This window comes from Oryctolagus cuniculus, chromosome 20, assembly GCF_051225735.1.
Source record: "Oryctolagus cuniculus isolate XC-2025 breed Fujian yellow rabbit chromosome 20, ASM5122573v1, whole genome shotgun sequence".
Classification (NCBI taxonomy): Eukaryota; Metazoa; Chordata; class Mammalia; order Lagomorpha; family Leporidae; genus Oryctolagus; species Oryctolagus cuniculus.
Genome location: NC_142886.1, coordinates 16873983 through 16899313, shown reverse-complemented (window position 1 = coordinate 16899313; position 25331 = coordinate 16873983). Strand labels below are relative to the sequence as shown.

The following is a 25331-nucleotide window of genomic DNA, read 5'->3' as shown; positions in this document are numbered from 1 at the left end:
GATTCATTTCATTTAACAACCTCTAGATCTATCCATGTTGATATAACTGAAAAAAAATTCAGTTGGGGGTCATTTACAGTTTATTGTTTATCATGTAGAAATTGGAATTATTTACTCAGTGTTTTATTTTTTAACCATAGGTCAGATATAAAAGGAATAGGTCTAAGGTTGTTAGGAGGATGCACTAAGTGGCAGTGATCCTTAAACTTACTGGTTCGGCAGCTTTCTGTTCTGGGAAGAATGATAGCCTTGGCCTGCAATGACTTCTGGTGTGCAACTGTGGCACTTTTTTCTAAATGCAGAGTATTAACTTTTTCATTCTGATGGTGGAAAAGAAGGGTGTGTGGATGGTGTCATGTGAGGAACTTGCCCTATTGACACTAAAACTATGAGGACTGGGGGTTTCCAATCATAAAGCATTTGAGAAGTTATGAAAAGCATTTTACCATTTTTTCATGCAGAAATGTATGAAAAATTAATTTCGATTCATCATGTGTGCACTATTTTTCTCAATAAAGAATTTTAGCCAAATCAGCAAAATGATTAATAAAGTGCATGCAATTAAATTTTTAAAAATAGTACAGGTGGTTTTTAGGGTGGGAGTAACAGCATCATCTTTGGATTGCCTGTTTTGTGCTAGGCAATATTTCATTCACTTACTTGTATAATCTCATTGGCGCTCATAATAATACCAGGTATTAAAACACACATGAAGACCAATGGAACACAACAGAAGACTCCAGAAATAAATTCACACATTTATGGTCAATTGACTGATGGTTATAAAAGATGCAAAGAACACATAATGAAGAACAGACAATCTCTTCAATAAATGAAGAGGAAAGCTAGACTTCCAAAGGCAGAACAATCAAATCAGATGCCTATCTTACACAACACACAAAAACCAACTCAAAATAGATTAAAGACTTGAATATAGGGCCTCCTGCTATGGCGTAGCAGGTAAAGCTGGCACCTGCAGTGCCAGCATCTCTTATGAGTTGCGGTTTGGGTCCTGGCTGCTCCACTTCCATTCCAGCTCTCTGCTGTGGCTTGGGAAAGCAGTGGAAGATGGCCCAAGTCTTTGGGCCCTTGCATCCGTGTAGTAGACCCGGAAGAAGCTCCTGGCTCCTCACTTCGGATCAGTGTAGCTCCAGCCATTGCAGCCACCTGGGGAGTGCACCAGCGGATGGAAGACCTCTCTCTCTCTCTGCGTAACTCTTTCAAGTAAATAAATGAATCTTTAAAAAAAAAGAAAAACTTAAATATAAGATCTAAAAACCTCCATGACATTGGTCCAAACTATTATTTTTTTTATTATGACCTCAAAAGCATAGGCAACAAAAGCAAAAATACACAAATGTGATTACATCAGACTAACATCTTCTATACAAAAATAAAGTTAGCAGTGAACTGAATGAAGAGACAACCCACAGGATGGATGAAAATATTTACAAACCATACATTTGGTAAGGGTTGAATACAAAATGTGAGTATATACAGAACTCTAACAACTGAAAAGCAAGAAAAGAAATTTTACTGGGCAAAAGACTGAAATAGGATTTTCTCAAAAAAGACATGCAAATGGCCAACAGACACATGAAAAAAACATTCAACATCAATAATCTTAAGGGAAAAGCAAGTTATAGTCACAATAATGACCTATCACTTCATACTTGTCCAAATAGCTACTATCAAAAAGACAAGACAGTAAGCATGATGAAGATGTGAACACTTTCACACTGGTAATGAGAATGGAAATCAATATAACCATTATGGAAGAGCGTGGAAGTTCCTTGAAAAATTAAACATAGAACTACCATATGATCCAACAATGCCACTTTTGAACACACATCCAAAGAATATGAAATCAGTGTGTTGAAGAGACATCTACACTCCCAAACTCATTTCAGCATTATTCAGAAATTCAACATATAGAATCAATCTATTCAGTCTTTTAAAAAGAAAAAAACCCTTAGGCCAGTGCCACGGCTCACTAGGCTAATCCTCCACCTAGCAGCGCCGGCACACCGGGTTCTAGTCCTGGTCGGGGCGCCAAATTCTGTCCTGGTTGCCCCTCTTCCAGGCCAGCTCTCTGCTGTGGCCCAGGAGGGCAGTGGAGGATGGCCCAAGTGCTTGGGCCCTGCACCCCATGGGAGACCAGGAGAAGCACCTGGCTCCTGCCATCGGATCAGCGCAGTGCGCCAGCCGCAGCGTGCCGGCCGCGGCGGCCAATGGAGGGTGAACCAACAGCAAAGAAAGACCTTTCTCTCTGTCTCTCTCTCTCACTGTCCACTCTGCCTGAAAAAAAAAAAAGAAAGAAAGAAAGAAAGAAAGAAAGAAAGAAAGAAAGAAAGAAAGAAAGAAAGAAAGAAAGAAAGAAAGAAAGAAGAAACCCTGCCTTTTGTGACAACATGGATAAACCTGGAGGATATTCTGTTAAGTAAAATAAGCAAAGCAACAAAAAAAATACTACACATTTTCACTTATATGTGGGATATTAAAAAGTCAAACTCATAGAAGCAGCAAGTAGAATGTTGGTTCCCAGGGTCTGGAGTTAGGGGGTGGGCCTGAGCAGTTGTTAAGTCAGAGAACACAAAATTTCTCTTACAAAGGAAGAATAAGTTCAATGGATCTGTCATACATCACAGCGACTAGAGTTATTAGAAATATACTATTTAGAAATTACTGATATGAAGTATTCAACACATGCCAATAAAGCCCTCAACACACATCACATGTCTCAGTGTATGTCAATTCGTTCAAATTAGCTAATCCATAATGTATTTTTTTTTTAATTATTTATTTACTTGAAGGATAGAGTGAGATGGAGACAGATTTTCCATCTACTGGGTTACTCCCCAGACGTCTGCAACAGTTAGGCTGACCAAACCAAAGACAGGAGCCAGGAATTCCATCTAGGTCTCCCAGATGGGTGGCTAGTACTTAAGAGATCACCACTGCCTCTCAGGTACATTTGTGGGAAGCTGGACTGGAAGCAAAGTAGTCTAAACTTGAACTAGGTACTCTAATACACAATGCACGTGTCCTAAGCGGTAACTTAACCCACAGCACCAGTATACATATTTTAAAACAACATGTTGTGTATCATAAATATACATAATTCTTGTGAAAAAGTAATGTTTAAAAAGAGCACAGTAGTGTATGTTACGAGGAAGGGGGTCAGTAAACAAACAGAAAGAGCTGCTTGTCAAAGAAAAATAATCTCTTTTCTAATTCAGTGTTAGAATTATAGTGATACTTTTGCCCTCAATTCTCTATAATCAACAAATTTGCTGGTGCAAGGGGAAAGAGATTTAGTCAGTTTTTAGGGGAAAACAGCTTTTTCATCAAGGCTTGTAACTATCAACAGAAGTGTTTAAACACAGGCCCTCAGTCAGTATTAATAAATTTAAAATTGAATATATAAAGATTAATTACATAATATTTCATATGCTGAAAATGACTGACTTTCTGTATGGTACACAGCACAATAAATTTTGTTCAAGAAGCTTTTTCATTCTTGGAAATACATATTTTACATATATATTCAGGACAAAATGTAACCATATATTTATAAACATGACAGTATCTAGAGTACTAATGATGAAATATCAACATAATTTTCATTACTTGATTATCCTGAGTTGAAATTTCCAATATAATATTAAAAATGCTTTGACCTAGGAAGCAGAAAAGATATGCTTAATGACAAAATACAGGAAAACATAGGATGATGATGGATAAAGTGATATATACTGTAAGTAGTGCAAAGTATGCTTTTGATAGAATTCAATCTGTTTAATGTACTAGAAAGAGAATATATTTAAAGTTCAAATTCAACTGCTATTTCCAACCAAGGAAATTTTTAGAATCAAAGCACCTGCTTACTCATATTCTTTCATTACAATTTCTTTTGAAACTGAATAAAGAAGCAATTAAATTTAAAAATAAGAGAATAAAAATAACTGAATAAATATATATTTCCCCCTCTTTTTTTCTCTGGAAATAATAGACTGCATATTATGTTGGTGACTCAGTAGATGGCACTGTTCCCATTAAATCAAAATGAATCTAAATATCTGGCTTGAAATGCCACAGCAGGGAAAGAGGACATATGGGCTTTATCAAGAATACTAACTTGCTTTCACTAAAAATATAAAAATAAAATTCTAAACATTTGTATTAATACTCTAAATCAATAAAAGCTTAAATATGGTTATTTATAGAAAAGTCACTTTTTCCTTACTGTAACTTCACTAGAATTCTATAAATTTCTTTTTGAAATATTAATAAATGGTTAATAATACTTCTAATAACACCATTTTAATGAAAAATAAATCGGTTATTTTCTGTAAATAAAATGTGAAATAAAAATACTCCCTATTTCTCTTAACAATGCCTTGTTAAAAACAGAAGAACATTAGAGAATGTTTTCAAAATACTAATCAGGCTGCCATTCATCCAATTTTGCATGTGCAGTTATATTTTCTTTTTAAACATCACTCAATACACTCTTCATTTACTTAACTAGTTAATTACCTAACTTCCTACAAGCTAACTACCCAAACTTAAGCTCTTTAATGGCAAAGAATATGTTTTATAAATATTCTCAGACAAAATGTATTCAATAATTATTATTTTTTTTTAAATTTATTTGACAGATGGAGTTAGACAGTGAGAGAGAGAGAGAGAGAGAGAGAGAGAGAGAGAGAGAAAGGTCTTCCTTCTGTTGGTTTACCACCCAGATGGCCGCTACGGCCGGAACTATGCCAATCTGAAGGAGCCAGGTGCTTCCTCCTGGTCTCCCATGCTTGGTATCCCAAGCACGTGGGCCATCCTCCACTGCCTTCCCAGGCCACAGCAGAGAGCTGGAGTGGAAGAGGAGCAACCGGGACTAGAACCCGGTGCCCATATGGGATGCCGGCACCTCAGGCAGAGAATTAACCAAGTGAGCCATGGCGCCAGCCCCCAATAATTATTTCTTGAGTGGAAATGTACATCAGTGAACAAAAGTAACAGAATAACACCAATAAAATATGTATCTTGGACGGGTAATTAACCTGAATATTTATATGAGTTCTGCAGTTATTATTATTTCAAGAAAAATAATTCATATAAGTTAAACAGTGTTATAATGGCCATTAGAGGTCTGAGTGGCATATTTATTCATTCATTCAATGTATTTACTGAGAACCTACAATGTACTATACATCTTCACAATCCAAATACAAACAAATCCATGAATTTTAAAGGAAATTATGGCAATGCTAGACATATCAGCTTGTATCCCACCTCTTTCTCTCATTCTCTTGCTCTGCATTTCAACAGAATGACCAAGCCCTGGGAAGATGTCAGATGAAAGCAATTCAGTATTGAATCATATTATCTGCTCATTTTTTAGGGATTAGCATTAGTCATCCTTCCAGACCAAATAGTGACAGAGAGACACTGCTGCCACCATCCCAAGTTCCCTAGGATGCTAAAAACACCTAAGATAGACAGCTCCTGAAGGCGCCAATGCCTCTCTGGAGTCTCAGCTTTATCTAACCCCAGATGCTCAAGATTCCAGAGTTGTATTTTGCTTTGGTTTCTGCTCCTCTATTTTTTTTTATCAGTACTTTCTCTACGGGCCTAAATCAGATATCTGCTACCTTGCAGAATTCTGCTAAAGATAATAATTTCACTTCTTCAAGATGATCACATATAGTACATTTCCTTATACATCATGGTGTTAGCTCCATTTGAAAAACTAGTTCCAACAATACTGTTTTAAAGACAACCTAGACTGTCACAGCTTTTGATTACTTTCTTTTATATTCAGTTTAATTTCTAAATTCAGTATCTGAGGCCAAATTTATACTCCAAAACTTCAAAGAATTCCAAAGAAGCTAAGACTGTTAAGTTCTCCAACTTCAGCTCCTTAATAATTGTCACAGGGCCGGCACCACGGCTCACTAGGCTAATCCTCCACCTGCAGCGCCGGCACCCCAGGTTCTAGTCCTAGTTGGGGCGCCAGATTCTGTCCCAGTTGCTCCTCTTCCAGTCCAGCTCTCTGCTGTGGCCCGGGAAGGCAGTGGAGGATGATCCAACTGCTTGGGCCCTGCACCAGCATGGGAGACCAGGAGGAAGCATCTGGCTCTTGGCTTCAGATCGGCGCAGCACGCCGGCCGTGGCAGCCATTTGGGGGGTGAACCAAAGGAAAAAGGAAGACCTTTCTCTCTGTCTCTCTCTCTAACTCTGCCTGTAAAAAATAATAATAATAATAATTGTCAACAGTCTTGTGCTGTCCGGAGCAACCTTGTTATCTGCCCTAAACTGTGAGATGTTCTGCTCTATTCTGAAAAATATTTAGGAGTCTATGAATATTCTTAAGCCTCTAAGACTCAGAGTATCTGTAGTTTAGACCAAACAAAAAATCAACAAACAAACAAAACAAAACCCCACAAATAAAATTAACTTCCAGTGCTAGATCTGACTCAAGAACAGATGAAGAATTTAAAACTTCCCTCAAGGAGCTGTCTGGTTGGGTTAAAAGTCATAAAGTGGTAAATTAACACAGTATGGGAAAGTATAGAACTCAAACCTAGGAAAATACAGACAAAAAGTATTTACTATCTGCTATGTGTCAATTCTTCCATATTTTTATTTCTTCATAAAATATTCAACTATCTTTTCAAATCAGCTGCAGAATTTTAAAAATTATTCCAGGGTTAAGGATATATGTGTCTACCTACTTGACTAAATGGAAATATCTCTTCAATGAGGGCTATTATACACTTAAATGGATTATACTGAAATGGTGGAATCTCTTCGTCTAGAGATTTTTAAAACAGGTTAATGACACTCAAATGTAAAAGAAGCTTTAAGGTTCCCGAAACGAAGAAGATGGATTTGCTAAACTCCTTATAATGTAAAAGGTAAAGGTAGGAGAAAGGAGGGAGACTTATTGAAAAATGGCATAAGGTAATTTGAGCTCAGAAAGTGCCGAAACTCTTAATAAAGACAAGAAGCACTGAGGGATTTTTATAATTCATAAACTGTTGCTATAGCAAACAAATAGGAGATCCTAAAATGGATAGAAAGTAAAAAGATGAGGGGTTCTTTTTTGCTTTTATGTTGCTTCTTATTTTTTCCTGAATGTCTGAGTTTTCTTTTTGTAATACTGAGAGTTTTTTTGTTGTTGTTGGCAGGCAGAGTGGACAGTGAGAGAGAGAGAGAGACAGAGAGAAAGGTCTTCCTTTGCCGTTGGTTCACCCTCCAATGGCCGCTGCGGCCGGCGCATTGCACTGATCCGAAGGCAGGAGCCAGGTGCTTCTCCTGGTCTCCCATGCAGGTGCAGGGCCCAAGAACTTGGGCCATCCTCCACTGCACTCCCTGGCCACAGCAGAGAGCTGGCCTGGAAGAGGAACAACCGGGACAGAATCCAGTGCCCCAACCGGGACTAGAACCCGGTGTGCCGGCGCCGCTAGGTGGAGGATTAGCCTAGTGAGCTGCGGCACCAGCCGAGAGTTCTTTAAAATTATTTTTTTGTTGTTGTTAATTTGTTTAAGAGAGCAAGCATGAGACTGTTGGGGTTGGGAGGAGATCATCTGCTGGTTTACTCCCCAAATTTCTGCAATAGCTAGGGCTGGGCCAAGAAAGCCAGGAGCCAGGGACTCAATCTGGGTCTCCTACAAGAGAGACAAGGACCCAAGTAGTTGAGTACCTGTTGCATCCCAGGTATTAATGGGAAGCTGGAATCTGCAACAGAGCAAATCCTCAAACCTAGGCACTCACATTGGATGCAGGCATCTCAAGTGGCATCTTCACCAATATGCCAAACAACTACTCCAGAAAGATTTCTTTCAAAACAAACTTTTAGTTTCATATCTCCAGTATATTTTTACCTATTTTAAATATTACTTATGTTATTAACAGTGTATGAAATAAAAAAGACAAAATTAACAATGCAAAAAAATTACGTTAATTCACACATATTATATGGTATCTTTTTCTACTAATTTTCTTGATTTTAAAACATGAAATAGTAATAACTTCAGTTATGATAGCAATAATCATTAACATTTTACAATAATTATTTAATAATAACCATCATGTAAGGTTACTAAATTTGTTATCAAATCACATATAAATTAACCAAGGTTCAAAATGATTAATCATCTATTCAAAGTTCAAAATCTGAAGTTACAGCAAAAAATCTGCAAAATCCTCTGAATCCTAATGTTTTTTTTTTTTTTTTTTTTTTTTGACAGGCAGAGTGGACAGTGAGAGAGAGAGACAGAGAGAAAGGTCTTCCTTTTGCCGTTGGTTCACCCTCCAATGGCCGCCGCGGCCGGCGCGCTGCAGCCGGCGCACCGCGCTGATCCGATGGCAGGAGCCAGGAGCCAGGTGCTTTTCCTGGTCTCCCATGGGGTGCAGGGCCCAAGCACCTGGGCCATCCTCCACTGCACTCCCTGGCCACAGCAGAGGGCTGGCCTGGAAGAGGGGCAACCGGGACAGAATCCGGCGCCCCGACCGGGACTAGAACCCGGTGTGCCGGCGCCGCTAGGCGGAGGTGAATCCTAATGTTTTATGACTATACTACTTATTCCAAGCCCTTCTTTGCTCTTTGCCATTTAGCACTAAAGAGTGCATATCAGTATTCAGTGTATAAAATTTTTCTCACAACTGAATTATTCACTTTGTGATGTTGAACTTATATAAACTGACATTTAAATCAAGAGGGTGAACTTTTGGCCAACTCTTGGAACACATTAGAAACTATCACAAAACCACTGCCACTCTAATCTACTAAAAAACAAACAAACAAAAAAATACTTTGATTTTTATTTCATACAGCTATATACTTCAAAGGATCAAAACCTAATACTTTATCATTAAACAATGAATCATGTAAAAGAAGATGGCATGCTTTAAAATATGAGAAACGCTTTTGTTTTAAGCGTAAAACTGTTAATGTATTTATGAGATAATTTAGCAACTTATCTCAGTGTTCTCTCTCCAATATACCTTAAACAGAAAGTCTTATCTTAAACAGAAGTTATATAATTTTAACTCAAAATCTGAGAGGAACACTTCGTCATTCCAAATTATTTCTCTTTAACCTAATAAATTAAAGAAAACATCTTGAGAATTTGGACAAAATTATTCTTTACTATATTTTTAAAACATTTTAGCCTTCTATTATTACATTGATTGTAATTTTTAAAATGAAATTTATTCTTTATTCTTAATCAGATTGTACCTATTCATCTACAATGGATAAGTTGTCATGAAATTAAACACTCTACTTACTTGGCTTCAACAATTTTAACAATTTTTAAGGAACATAAATTTAAATTTTTAAGAACCATATCTTTTTATACTTTTTTCCATAAAAACTATTAGATTAATCTTCAAAATAACCTTTCTAGTAGACTTATCATGCTAATTTTGGTGGTAAAGAAAATGAGGCTAAAAGAAGATATATGATTTGTCCAAAGGCAATTGAATCCAGAGGCTAAATCCAGGTACATAATACCAATTCCAGTGCTTTCCCTACTATACTATGGCAGCCACAAATGAGATGAAACATTGTAAGAAAAAACAGACTTTCAAAGGGGTCTAATATTCTGTGCACCAGTATAATGATGTTCTTCCTCTGGAAAATAAATGAGACTAACAAATCATAATCTTTATTACCAGTCAAGGTATAAAAAGGCACTGTATTCTCTTCTACAATATGGATCATATATTATCACTGAAGGATAAGGAATAACATTCGAAAATTCCATGTTTACAGACCTCTTATTAACTCTTTGATATCTTTATCCCTATAAATAACTTAAGGACAAACTTGTCCCCTTGTTTCCCAAACTAAGAAAAAAGAAGCTTTATACCACAATTTCTGCTATGGCGACAGTAATATGAAAGTTCAGAACACTTTGCGCTTTTGCAGGAACAGTTATTTGCTAGTACCAATACACAGCTGGACACAGATTAGAGTCAAAATGCTCCTATTGTGCAACCCACAGTTATTGAGCTAAAAAATCTAGTTAGAACAGTAAAGATTTTTTGTACAACTGAGGATTCCCACTTTCAAAGCAAGGCACAGAAACAATACAAGTTTCACATAATTATAGTTTGTCTTCTATTGGATCAGAAATAAAGGGCATGAGAAACACTTTTGAGAGGTTTATGCTTGCTAATGTACTCAAATTTTCATTTCATGATCAAAAGAATCAAGGTACAAAGAAAGTCAGTTTCAGCTTTCCTGAAATTGGCAGCCACTAGAACAAATGTTTCACATCAACCTAGAGAATGGAGTTGGGAAGTCAATGAAACACAACTTGTAATAACACAGTTAACTGGGGCCGGCGCTGTGGCATAGCAGGTAAAGCCAACACCTGCAGTGCCAGCATCCCATATGGATGCCAGTTAGAGTCCCAGTTGCTCCATTCCCAATCCAGCTCTCTGCTATGGCCTGGGAAAGCAGAAGATGGTCCAAGTCCTTGGGCCCCTGCACTCATGTGGGAGACCTGGAAGAAGCTCCTGGTTCCTGGTTTTGGATAGGCACAGCTCTGGGTATTGCGGCCTATTGGGGAGTGAACCAGTGGATGGAGGACCTCTCTGTCTGTCTCTCTGCTTCTCCTTCATACTCTCTGTGTAACTCTTTCAAATAAGTAAATAAATCTTAAGGAAAAAAAAAAAAAAACTGCTAATTAACTAACAGTATAAGCATAACATCCAAAACAATCGCCCTAGAGGTCTTACATGTTTCACTCATTTATTCATTCTTTCTTTCTCATTGCTTTTCAGACTTACATATTTGAAAGGCATAGTTGGGGGTGGAGGGCAGGGGCAGGGACAGAGATAGAGACAAAGCAGTAACTTCCATCTCGCTGGTTCACTCCCCAAAAGACCACAACCCTCAAGGTCCAGAACTAAATCTAGGTCTTCCACATGGGTACAGAGGCTCAAAGACTTAGACCATGTTCTGCTGCCTTTTCAGGCTAACAAGGAACCAGATCAGAAATGGAGTAACCAGGAATTTGAACTGGTATTCATATGGGATGCCTGCATTGCAAGTGGCAGCTTAATGGCTATTCCACAATGCCAAACAAACTGAAATTCTTATGGATTGATATTTTTATTTTATACTGAATAAATAAACCAAAGTAAAGAAAGAAACTGAAAGTACCTTCTGTTTCTATTCCTTAATTCATGACTAACTTGTTACTTTTCTCATATTCTTATTGACACATTAAAATATTTATCTATTTTCCAAGGTCAAGCATGGAACTTATCTTCATTTTTTTTACCTGTGTCATACATTCCAGAATGTAATCTCTTTTTTTCAAGATTTATTAATTTGAAAGGCAGAGTTACAGAGAGGCAAAGGCAGAAAGAAATAAAGAAAGAAAGAGCGAGAGACAGAGACAGAGAGAGAGAGATGGCTCACTCCCCAAATGGCCTCAACACCTGGAGTTGGGCCATTCTGAAGCCAGGAGCCAGGAGCTTCTTCCTTGTCTTCCAGGCAGGTGCAGGGACGCAAACACATGGACCACCTTCCCCTGCTTTTCCAAGGCCATTAGCAGGGAGCTGGATCAAAAGAAGGGCAGCCAGGACATGAACCAGTGCCCATATTGGATGCCGGCACTGCAGGTGTCAGCCCCACCTGCTTTGCCACAAAGCTGGCAAGACTAAGCAAAATTTTAAAAATAAAGATGGCTTAACAATGTGAATGAAAAACATTTAATTCGCAAATATAATGCAGAAAGTTAAATGTTATGTGTTACTATCCTGGTTTAATTATTATGTTTAATTATCCTTCTTATATAACATTTCCTGATTGACTTTTTTAATATCAAGAAATGTATTTTTTCTTTTTTACAATAACTCATTCGAAACTGTTCATCTATTATATGTCAGGTATTACACTACCTATTTAGGATGTAGCATGTGAGAAAACAGCCTCTTCTTTTATTCTAGTTGCCAGAAATGAACCATCTACTTAAAAAAAGAAGTTTAATTATCAAAAATTAAAAATATACATCCTAGGCCGGCGCCGTGGCTCACTAGGCTAATCCTCCGCCTAACGGCGCCAGCACACCGGGTTCTAGTCCCGGTTGGGGCGCCGGATTCTGTCCCGGTTGCCCCTCTTCCAGGCCAGCTCTCTGCTGTGGCCAGGGAGTGCAGTGGAGGATGGCCCAAGTGCTTGGGCCCTGCACCCCATGGGAGACCAGGAGAAGCACCTGGCTCCTGCCTTCGGAACAGCGCGGTACGCCGGCCACAGCGCGCCAGCCGTGGCAGCCATTGGAGCATGAACCAATGGCAAAAGGAAGACCTTTCTCTCTGTCTCTCTCTCTCACTGTCCACTCTGCCTGTCAAAAACAAAAACAAACAAACAAACAAAACAAACAAACAAAAAAACCATATGAACCCTCAATCTAATTCAGGAGTAAGAAACAATCCCATAAACTGGGTAGCTGTTTTTTTTTTTTTTTAATTTATTTATTTATTCAAAGGCAAGAGTTAGAGAGAGGCAAAGGCAGAGAGAGGAGAGGGAGGTGAGGTCTTCTATCTGCCGGTTCACTCTCCAAGTGGCTGCAATGGCTGGAGCTGCGCCCATCCAAAGCCAGGAACCAGGAGCTTCCTCCATATCTCCCACATGGGTGCAGGAGGCTCAAGGACTTGGGCCATCTTCTACTGCTTTCCCAGGCCATAGCAGAAAGCTGGGTCGGAAGTGGGGCAACAGGGACATGAACCGGCACCCATGTGGGATGCCGACACTGCAGGCGGCAGATTTACTGGCTATGCCATAGCACCGGTCCCTGGTTATCTGCTTTTATAAAGTTCTATTCTAATATAGCCACATCAATTCATTTATGTATTGTCCATGGTTTTTGAGTTACAATGGCAGAGTCAAGTAGTAACAACAGAATCCTTATGGTCCATAAGCCTAAAATATTTACTGTGTTGCCCTTTAAGAACTTGTCCTCCAAACCCATGCAACTCACTGGCTTCTAGTCATCAAAATTGAAGTATCACTAATTAGATGTTTTTTCCTATATTTATGTCACATATATCTTTATGTCACAGATATCTTATCCCGCACCCGCCCCAAGGAAACCTTTTATTTAAGGAATACAGAGCCAGCACTGTGGTGTGGCAGGTAAAGCTGCCGCCTACAGTGCTGGCATCCCATATGCGCACCAGTTCAAATCCTGGCTGTTCCACTTCCAATCCAGCTCTCTGCTATGGCCTGGGAGAGCAGTACAAGATGGCCCAACTCCTTGTACCCCTGCACCCGCATGGGAGACCCAGAAGAGGCTCCTGGATCCTGGCTTTGGATAGGCGCACCTCTGGCAGTGGTGGCAGATTGGGGAGTGAACCAGTGGATGGAAGACCTCTCTCTCTGCCTTTCCTTTTCTCTCTGTGTAACTCCGACTTTCAAATAAATAAATAAATCTTAAAAAAAAATACAGACAATAATTTCATTAAGTACAACTTTAGGAATATAGTGATTCTTCCCACCGTATCTACCTCTCCCACCCACTCTCCCGTCCCTCCTTCTCCCATTCCCAGCCCCATTCTCCATTAAGATCCATTTTCGATTAAATTTATACACAGAAGACCAACTCTATACTAAATAAAGAGTTCAATAATTTGCAAGTAAAAAAAAAAACCTAAAAGCAAAATAAAACAAAAAACTGTGCCTCAATAGTTAAGACAAGGGTTGTTCAAAGTCATTACATCTTGAAGTTAATTTCACTTTTTTTGTCCTGTTGATGAACAACTTAATACTTTACCCCTTTTAGTATTTTTTGTGTTCTACTTAATACTATTAGTTGAACTCTGTAATTAACACACAATTATTCTTAGGTGTTGAAATTTAAATGAAAAGCGATCCCTGTTAAATATAAGTGTGGGAATAAGAGAGGAGATGTACAATTTGGGACATGCTCAAGCTGACTTGCCCCAAATGGTAGAGTTAGAAACGTGCCAGGTGATTCCAATTCAATCCCATCAAGGTGGCATGTACCAATGCCATCTCACTAGTCAAAAGGGATCAGTTTCAGTTCATAATTGATCATAATGATAGGTCTAAGAGTTAAAGGGATCACATAAACAAGACTAGTGTCTGCTAATACTAACTGATAGAATTAAAAAGGAGAGAACGTTCCAACATGGGAAGCGGGATACACAGCAGACTCATAGAATGGCAGATGTCCTAAACAGCACTCTGGCCTCAGAATCAGCCCTTAAGGCATGCGGATCTGGCTGAAGAGCTCATGAGAGTATTTTAGCCATGGAAAGCCAAGACACTCTGGGGGTGGAGGGGGGAGACCTAAATGAAAGCTCTCTGTGAATGAGATCCCAGTGGAAAGAACGGGCCATCAAAGAAAGAGGTGCCTTTCTCTGAAGGGAGGAGAGAACTTCCACTCTGACTATGACTTTGTCTAAATGAGATGGGAGTTGGCGAACTCAAAAGGCTTCCATAGCCTTGACAACACATGACAAGAGCCTATGGTAATTACTGACTCCATAAACAAGAGCGTCAACAGTTAAGTCAACAACAGGAGTCACTGTGCACTCATTCCCCATGTAGGATCTCTGTCCTTAATATGTTGTACAATGTGAATTAATGCTATAACTAGTACTCAAACAATACTTTACACTTTGTGTTTCAGTGTGGGTGCAAACTGTTGAAATCTTTACTTAGTATATACTAAACTGATCTTCTGTATATAAAGAGAATTGAAAATGAATCTTGATGTGAATGGAATGGGAGAGGGAGCAGGAGAGGGGAGGGTTGCGGGTGGGAGGGAAGTTATAGGGCGGGGGGAGACACTATAATCCAAAAGCTGTACTTTGGAATTTTATATTTATTAAATAAAAGTTAGAAATAAAAGAAACTTACTTAAAGAAGCATCCAAGAATGATGCATCTTTTGGGAGCACTTAGACATAGTTATACTACAACTCTTTGAGGACAGAGGTCCTGAATGGGAAGTTAGTGCACAGTGACTCTTATTGTTCATTTAACAATTAACACTCTCATATATGACATTAGTGACCACCCAAGACTCTTGACATGAGCTGCCTAGGCTATGGAAGCCTTTTGAATCCACAAACTCTGTCAGTATTTAGATAAAACCATAAACAAAGTAGAAGTTCTCTCCTCCCTTCAGAGGCAAGTACCTCTTTCTTTGATGACCACTTCTTTCCAATGTTAAAAATATCTAACAATTTTTGGTAAAAACTTTTAAAAGCTTAAGATCATTTTTAAACTACTTAATTATTATGTTTACCCTACCTACATTATTATGACTTATTCCACTAGGAAACTGCTGATCCTCTCTATACTTTAGGTTCTTCATCAGTAAAATGAGGACAACTATTAATTAGTTATTACAATTGTTACAAAAATGTGATTACTGGGATTGGCATTGTGGCACAACCGCTTAAGCCACTACTGCAATGCCAAAATCCCATATGAGTTCCAGTTCAAGTCATAGCTGTTCAACTTCTGATCCAACTCCCTGCTAATATGCCTGGGAAAACAGTGGAAGATGGCCCAAGTACTTGGGCCCCTGTCACCCACATGGGAAACACAAATGAAGTTACAAGCTCCTGGCTTCAACCTGGCCCAGCCCCAGCTGCTGTGGCCATTTGAGGAGTAAACCAGTGAATGGAAGATTCTGTTTCTCTCCCTCTCTGTGACGCTCCCTCTCTCTGTAACTCTGCCATTCAAATAAACAAATCAATCTTTTTTTCAAAAATGTGGTTATTGTAAAGATTAAACAAGTAGTAAATAAGATATAAAGAGCTTAACATAGATTGGCACATAAAATTTCCTCAATATTAAAAGAAAAAAAAATAAAAGAATATCCCCTCTGCCCTACCAGTAAATGGAAGGTATCTTTTTGTCTTTCTTTCAAATAAATAAAATATAAATAAGTAAATAAAAAGTAATGCCACTAAAGCCAATAGGGATTTTCCCAAGATCTCACAACTAAATAATTTCAGAATTAGGGCTGAAACCCGTACTTACTTAGTTCTTAGTAATAAATATAATCATCAAGTTTGCTAGCCCATTAAACTTTTTCTCAAAAATGTTTAGAATCAAAACAAAACTAGTATTACTTAAGCTATATTCCCTGAAAAAAAAAAAGGAATAATGAAGTTAAATAATAAGAAATGGAATGCCAAAATACATAAATCCTATACCAGTTTACCATATTTCTTTATCAAGACACACACAAATCCAGATTAAGAAATTCATCATGGGCCAGCACTGTGGTGTAACAGGTAAAGCTACTGCATCCCATATGGCCGCTGGTTCTAGTCTCGGCTACTCCACTTCCTATCCAGCTCTCTGCTGTGGCCTGGGAAAGCAGTAGAAGATGGCCCAAGCCCTTGGGCCCCGCACCTGCGTGGGAGACCCAAAAGAAGCTCCTGGCTCCTGGCTTCGGGTCGGCCCAGCTCTGGCCTTTGTGGCCATTTGGGGAGTGAACCAGCGGATGGAAGACTTCTCTTTCTCTCTCTGCCTCTGCCTCTCTGTAACTGTTGCCTTTCAAATAAATAAATAAATAAATAGAAGGAAGGAAGGAAGGGAGGGAGGGAGGGAGGGAGGGAGGGAGGGAGGGAGGGAGAGAAAGAGAGAAAGAGAGAAAGAGAGAAAGAGAAAGGAAAGGAGAGGAGAAGAGAGGGGAGGGGAGGGGAGGGGAGGGGAGGGGAGGGTAGAGGAAAGGAAACTCATCAAATCCAGGTAGAAAAGATCTAGGAAGCTCAAAGTTTCACTTTATTCTGAAAGAGTCCATTGTTACCAAAGAGAAGGACTCTCAGACTCTATTCAATTCAATAATGTGTTCAAATTAGTTATAACATCAATATGAAAGAGAAATGTAATAAAAAAATGTGTAACACTAAGCCATAGATCTTCAACAAACGGACAGCCAAACTTTACACTCAGACTGTTGTGAAAAGCAACATTTTTATTCAATGGGTAATTCATTTTAATTATTTTCTAAATTAAACAAAATCTGAAACTCATAATTCCATTCCTCCCATTTTACATGTGACTCATTCAATATAAAAATTAACTAGAAACAGAAAATTTTACTTATCTCTCTCTTCCTCTCTCTTTTACTGTTTTTTGTTTGTTTTTTTAAGCATCAGAAACAGAGAGAGAGGCCCATATACCAGTTCACTCTGCAAATGGCAGGGGCTGGGTTGAAGGAGAAGCCAAGAAGAGGGAACTCAATCCAAGACTCCTTCATTGGTGGGTAGTAACCTAATAATGTGAACCATCATAGCTGGCTCCAAGGATCTGCATAAGCAGGAAGCTGGAATCAGGAACTGGAGGTAGGTAATGAACCAGATACTCTTATATGGGAGATAGCCATTTTAACAGCTAGGTTAAAGGTCTACCCAAACATTTTCCTTAAAACATATAACCATGATAGACAATTTGAGAAAGACAAAAGGTTTAATGATATACATGCCAAAAACAATTATTTCTATAATAATTTAACTGCGAAAAGTTCTTGCCTTATAATCATTTTAGCACTTTAAAAGAAACAAATTAACAATTATCAATCTAAATTTAATTTCAGTGCTCTAAAATTATAGGATAGTACTACTTACTTATTTGCATCCTTACTTGTATCAGGGAGGATTTCAAATACAACTGTGGGTTTTTCTAATGTGACAAGAGAGCATAAATTAAAAATGAAGTCATTAAAACAAAAAATAAATATGAGGCCAAAGTAAAACCAAATAAGATTAAAAGTATACCATCGGGTAAACTCAGTGTTATGTTTAATAGGTGCATACATTTGAAGGCAGATTTAAATATACTCAGCCACTGCCATATGCATAAACTGTTTTTTGAAAGGTTATATTCAAAATTGTTCATAGACTACCTTTCCGGAGAAGGAAGGACTAGAGGATGAGGTTGAGAAATAATGAGGATGCAGATAAAGAAGACAAATTGCCAAAGAAGATAAACTAATTTTTCAATTTATACATTTCTATACTGTACTGAATATATCATGTGCATATATTTGAATGATTTAAGTAAGTCATAAAGTACTAAGCAGATCATAGAAACCTTAACAATATATCTCTCCACACAAACTGAAATAAAGGCAAAAGGGTATAGAAAGTACAGAGAATTAGATAATAACGAAAACCCTTGAAAAAAGAACAATGTGATATTTTGGGGGAGAAAGAAAAGACAAATGCTGTTTACTATCACAATATTGGATTTGTGCTCCAAGAGAATCTCCACCCCCCCCCCAAAATTACCATTTCTATATTCCTCCTACTCCTTGCTTTAAAGTACTGCTAGTTTTAGAATTTAGGAAAGTCCCATACAGCATACTTCAACAAGTTCACTGAAAATGGAATTAAAAGATGAGTTTAGTTTGGTGGAAAAAATTTGAAATTCATATGCAGTTTTTTCCCATTACACATTTCCCATAACTTTCTGATTATCCTTTGTATACCTGGATTTCAAAATTTTTGTATCAAAATAAACTTATCTTTTAAAATTTATTTCCCTACAAATCTTTTAAATACTCTGTCCATCTGAGTACCAGACCCTACTTAAATAAAACAGGATGACTAGAGTAGCAGTACTCAAGACCTATTTTTTAAAACAAGTTTTACTCATTCTCAGTAAAAACACATTGAATTTTTCTATAAAGTTAAATTGATTGAATTGACAAGACTTTTTTTTATTCAGTAACTTTGTCCTACCTTTTTTCATGTTAAAATGTTCCTTTGGGATCAGCATTGTGGCATAGCAGGTAAAGGCAACAGCTGTAGGGCAGGCATACCTAATGGGCACCTATTCCAGTTCTAGCTGCTTCACTTCCCACCTAGCGCCTTGCTTTTCCCAGTGCCTGGGAAAGCAGCAGAAGATGGCCCAAGTTCTTGGACCCCCATAGGAGACCCAGATGATGCTCCTGCCTCCAGCCTGACCCAGCCCAGGCAACTGTCGCCATTTGGGTAGTGAACCAGCAGATGGAAGACCCCTCTATATATACCTCCTCCCCCTTTCTAACTCTGCCTTTCAAATAAATAAGTCTTTAAAAAGAGATGTGTCGCTCCCCGTCTTCGCGGAGGAACAACACAGGACCCTGCACTGTTCTTTTGTCTGCTCGGCCATCCCCGGGTTTGCTGCTGGTTCTTCCCGGATTGGCTACCAACCCTTCCACCTCCGTGGAAGGGCGGTTCCCCCTGCCACTTTCCCCACTTCCACGGGGGAGCGGCACACCGCCAGCCGGCTCTCTCGGGGGCTGCTCAGGTGTTCCTTCAGATATTCCCCTTAGATGTTCCTGGTGCATGTTGTCTCTCTCCTCCTTTATAGTCCTCTTCCACCAATCCCAACTCTGCTACCCACATGCTGAGCACGCTGCTCTCCTCCAATCAGGAGCAGGATCAGCTCCTGCAGGTCATCACTCAAGTTGGCGAGAGGCAGCTGCGTAGAAGCTGTTTACTCCCTTCTCAGCGCCATATTGTGGGAGAGCAGATGTATAGAATAAGTCTTAATTCCAGTAACTTAGTCTAGTCCGAGTTGCTCCCCACAAGATGCTCCTTTATGATATAATTATGACAGTTGATAAAGATTGGATTTCATTATACTTAGGGAAATTAAAGTGAACACTTCTTTGTTCATCTTCCAAAGTTTTTAACATAGTCTATCAGTCATTAAAATCCAAAAATCCAGGAATCACTAGTGTATAAGGACAATTATTTTTCTGCACCCAGTGAAAGGCTTAAACCTCTCTGTAACTTAATACGGATTACATTTACATATCAATAGCTATCAATTTCCCCAGAAATCCAAAGATGAGCAGGAACTTCAGGAAACATTAGATAGTCATTAAAGAATATATTTTTATGCCCTCTGAATGCTTCAAGTGGAACATGCAATGAATTTATTCGTCAAGTACTTACTGTGTACCTTCCATGACAATAACAAAATAGTAAGATAAAAACTTGCTATCAGAACCAACAGTTGCCGGCGCCACGGCTCACTAGGCTAATCCTCCGCCTAGCAGCGCCGGCACACCGGGTTCTAGTCCCGGTTGGGGCGCCAGATTCTGTCCTGGTTGCCCCTCTTCCAGGCCAGCTCTCTGCTATGACCCGGGAGTGCAGTGGAGGATGGCCCAAGTGCTTGGGCCCTGCACCCGCATGGGAGACCAGGAGAAGCACCTGGCTCCTGCCTTCAGATCAGTGCAGTGTGCCAGCCGCAGCACGCCGGCCGTGGCGGCCATTGGAGGGTGAACCAGTGGCAAAAAGGAAGACCTTTCTCTCTGTCTCTTTCACTATCCACTCTGCCTGTCAAAAATAAATAAATAAATAAAATAAAAAAGAACCAACAGTTAGTAGGCAAGAAAAGCAAGACTAAGCATTTCAATATTTAAGTGGCTGAGTAAACTAGTGACTAAGACACTGGTTAGAATGCCAGTGTCCCATATCAGAGTGCCTTTGTTCAATACCCTCCTCCAGCTCCCAATGCCAGGTTGCTACTAATGTAGACCCTGGGAGGTGGCAGGTAATGACTCATGTAACTGGGTTACTGCCAATATGTAAGACCTGGATTGAATTCCCAGCTCCAGACTTCAGCCCTCACCCAGTCCAGGTTGAGGGGATGGGGGAAATTAAGCAGCAGATGGGAGTATTCTCCCATTACCTAGTCAATGGAAATGCAAAGTCACAAAAATTGCCAAGATTAAAGTTGCTTCAAAAAAAAAGTTTTTTAAATAGCCATAGAGTACAAGTTTCAGGAGCTGAGTTCTTTCCATGTTCACAGCAAGGTGGTGAATCAGACAGGATGCGTAACACTGAAACCAAATTGCTAAAAAAAAATTAAAAAGGGTTTAGTCATTAAGAAATAAAGAAAAGATATTCAAACTGGGATGTAAAATGAGAACATAACAAGCAGTTCTGTTACTAGCTTAGGATAATTTAAATTTCCTTCAACTTAAAAAAAAAAAAAAAGATTGGTCTTCCATTATTTTTCTGGCTGAATGATCACTTGAATGCTCAAATAAACATTACACAGCCCCAGAAGAAAAATTTAGAGAGCTAAAAGTAACAGGGGTAAATGTCATTAAACTGAAATCTAGTAATCAGGAATAATGCAAAAAGAACTCTTCATTCCTGCTTTTAGAACAAAAGTAGATCAACAAAGAATTAGGTACATATATGCAAATCCCCATATACTAAACCCTACACATCTAGCATGAAGTTGAAGGGGCCCAGGGAATTTCACCTCAAAATATGACACCCTGGTACAAGAGGCTTTGCTATTTATCTTTCTAAAGACCCAAACTGCCACAGAGGAAAAACAACTGCCTTTGGTCCTCTCTACGAGGTTTCATTAACTGAGCTGAAGACAAGAATGTAACCACATCTGCATAAGCTTTATTACAAGCTATTTTTTTTGTCTCCCGAGTCATTCCTTCTTCCAAAGAAAGTCATTTATGAATTACCTTCTGTCCTCAACCCATTCATTCCCCCTAAAAATCACTTACTATCCCTCAAAACTGCCTATACAGACCACCATTTCCCACTTCCTATTCAAGGAGCAGTATATAAGTATCTAAACCATACTAGATTTTTTGGGTAATCACTCTCCTATGAGACTCCTATGGGACTTCACCCATGCACATTAATAAATTTATATGCTTTTTCTCCTGATTCATATATTATCAATTCACTCCAGAAACCTAGACAGTATAAATTATATATAAAACATTAACCATACTAAAAGTTATACTCTATATTAGCCTTTAAAATCCTATTTCTAGCATTTAAGAAACTGTTCATTAGTCTTTTTTTTAAAAGATTTATTTATTTATTTGAAAGTCAGAGTTACACAGAGAGAGGAGAGGCAAAGAGAAAAAGAGAGAGGTCTTCCATCCATGAGTTCACTCCCCAGTTGGCCACAACGGCCGGAGCTGCGCCAATCCAAAGCCAGGAGCCAAGAGCTTTCTCACATGCAGGTGCAGGGGCCCAAAGACTTGGGCCATCTTCTACTGCTTTCCCAGGCCATTGCAGAAAGCTGGTTAGGAAGTGGAGCAGCCGGGTCTCAAATCGGTGCCCATATAGGATGCCGGCACTTCAGACCAGGGTGTTAACCCACTGTGCCACAGCGCTGGCCCCTGTTCATTAGTCTTCTATGTAAAATAATTATTCTTTAAGAGATCTAGGGCTTTACAAGTTGTTTAATTGGAAGATCTTGATAGATTATATTTATGTGAATACAATTTTAAGTGAAAAAAGGATTTTATATGCATAGTATATAAGCAGAATAATGTCTCTCACCCCAGCTGCAAATGTTCTAATCCCCGGGAACCTATGAATATATGAAGAGGTTCAAGTATGCCACCAGAAAATATGTCACTTTGACATAAGGATTATTTCAAGATAAAGACAACTAAGAGTAAGTCAACACGTAAGATCTTCCCTCTCCCTTTCTACCAAGGAGGGGAAGGACCAATTCTTAATTCTTAATCACTAGAAGAAACTCTAGACTGACCACTCCACAATAGACAGCACCAGAGGAACCTACATAACAAATCTTACTATCCTTTATCTGCCATCAATTTGCCCCCTTATATTTACCTTACAACAATTTGCTGTCCCTAGCAGCTCAAATTTCCATTTCTTTTCAAACATTTCTCCAAAATTATTGTTCCTTAGTTATGATGATAGATAAGCCCAAATTCTAACCATCCCTCTGAGTTACTCACCACTGAGTACTCCCAGGTGTATGAGCAACCCAAATGTTTATTTCCTCTTATTTGTCTTTTTCCTCCAGTTTTATTAAGGCATATTTGACAAGTAAAAATTGTACATATTTGAATTGTGTAACAAATTTTGATATATACATTGTGAAGATTATTTCAAACTAATTAACATATCCATAATCTCACATATTACTTTTTGTGGTAAATTTAAGATATAATAAATATTTTTGTGGAATATATAAGATCTATTCTCAGCAATTTTCAAGTATATATTAATTACAGTCACCACAATGAACAGACTCACTGAAATTATTTTTAAGATCTATTTTGTTTATTTGACAGAATTACAGAGAGAGGTAGCACAGAGAGACAGAGAGGCCTTCCATCCAATGGTTCACTCCCCAAATGGCTGCAATGGCCAGAGTTGAGCTATTCCGAAGTCAGGAGCCAGGAGCTTCTTCCGGGTCTCCTACATGGGTGGAGGGGCCCAAGCACTTGGGCCATCTTCTGCTGCTTTCCTAGGCCATAGCAGAGAGCAAGATTGGAAGTAGAGCAGCCAGGACTCGAACCAGTGCCCATATGGGATGCCTGGCACTGTAGGCCGGAGCTTTCACCCACTGTACCACAGCGCCGGCCTCTCCCAGAAATTATTAATCCTGTCTAAATGAAACTCAATCTGTCTTTTATCAGTCTAATTTACAGGCTCAGCACCCTATGCCCCACAACCCTAGAGAACTCAGAAAAGGCAAGAGGAAAAAAAAAATTTTTTTTCCTCCCCTACATATAGCAAAAACAAAAATCGCAAATGTAATTAGGGACCCAATCTAATTACATGCATCCTTTAAAAAAAAAAAAAAACTTCTAGTTGCTTTTTTAAGATTTTATTACTTATTTACTTATTTGACAGGAAGAATGACAGAGAAAAAGAGAGAGTCTTCTATCTACTGACTCACACTCTTTTTTTCTTTTTAAAGATTTATTTATTTATTTTAAAGTTGGAGTTACAGAGAGACAAGGAGAAGAAGAGAAAGAGGTCTTCCATGTGCTGGTTCACTCCCCAACTTGCTACAACGGCTGGAGCTGAACTGATCCGAAGCCAGGAGCATAGAGCTTCTTCTGGGTCTCCCACGCAGGTGCAGGAGACCAAGGACTTGGGCCATCTTCTACTGCTTTCCCAGGCCATAGCAGAGAGCTAGATCGGAGTGGAACAGCCAGGACCCAAACCGGCGCCCATATGGGATGCTGGCACTGCAGGCAGCAGCTTTACCCACTACACCATAGCGCCAGCCACAGATTCACACTCTTTTTTTTTTTTTTTTTTTAAGATTTATTCGATTTATTTGAAAGACAGATTTACAGAGAGAGGTAGAGAGAGAGAGGTTTTCCTTCCTCTGGTTCACTCCCCAGATGGCCCCAATGGCCGGAGCTGCGCCAATCTGAAGCCAGGAGCCTCCTCCAGGTCTCCCACGTGGGTGCATGGGCCCAAGGACTTGGGCCATCCTCTACTGCTTTCCCAGGCCATAGCAGAGAGCTGGTCTGGAAGAGGAGGAGACGGGACTAGAACTGGCGCCCATATAGGGTGCCGGCGTTTCAGGCCAGGGCTTTAACCTGCTGCACCACAGCGCCTGCCCCAGATTCACACTCTTGATGGCCACAACAGCTGAGGCTGGACCAGCTGAGGCCACCAATGTGAAGCTGCCTTAGGGTCTTCCATGTGGGTGTTAGGGGCCCAAGCATTTGGGCCATCATTTGCTGCTTTTCCAGGTGTATTAGCACAGAGCTGGATAGGAAGGAGAGCAGCTGGGACTTGAACAGACTCTCATATGAGATGCAGGATTTAAAGACAGAGGCTTAATCTACTGTAACACAACACCAGGCCCACTCCCCACCTGAGATGTTTTCAAAGAAAGGTAACTAACAGAACAGCTCACAGTGTGAAAACAACTCAACACATCATTACAGACTTTGAAGAAGGAAGGTGGCATTATGAAAAAAAAATGTAGCCAGCCTCTAGAAGATATGAGGAAAGCAAGAAAATGGATTCTCTCTTGGAGGCACTAGAAAGAAATACAGCCCTATCAGTATTGGACTTTTAACATTCATAACTGTAAGAAAAACTTATATTGTCTAAGCCAGTGTGTGGGGAACATCTAACCTGCAGGCCATATAAAGCAGACAAAATCATTTGGTCTGGCTCTGTCAAGGCAACCACAGGTAGAACTTGAAATTCAATAAATCTATAACAGGCTAATTTTTAAGATGATAATTTGGTATGGCCTGTGAATGTTATAAATACCCAAAAGGTCCTTGGCAGAGAAAAGTTTCCCCATCCCTGGTGTAAGCCATCAAATTTATTACAGTAGAAACAGAAAAGTAATAGAGTATATATTCTATAAATAATTTCAATTTTATAAGTTAATGTACCAATTTTAATTACTCAACCTAATTCTAGAAACAAAGACACACAACATATACACTACAATAAGAAAATTTTTATTCTATTTATAGTCCAACAGTTAAATATCTGACTTTATTTCTTCATCTTTGAATGCCAATTTCCTCATCTACAAAATGAAATCTA

The 25331-nt window shown here is 39.1% G+C and overlaps 1 protein-coding gene across 26 annotated transcripts in view; it reads right to left on the bottom strand.

Moving 5' to 3' along the window:
- The window catches only part of GPHN (gephyrin), a 568860-nt gene that overhangs the window by 496761 nt on the left and 46768 nt on the right, over positions 1–25331 (bottom strand). The gene's annotated exons all lie outside the window — the stretch shown is intronic.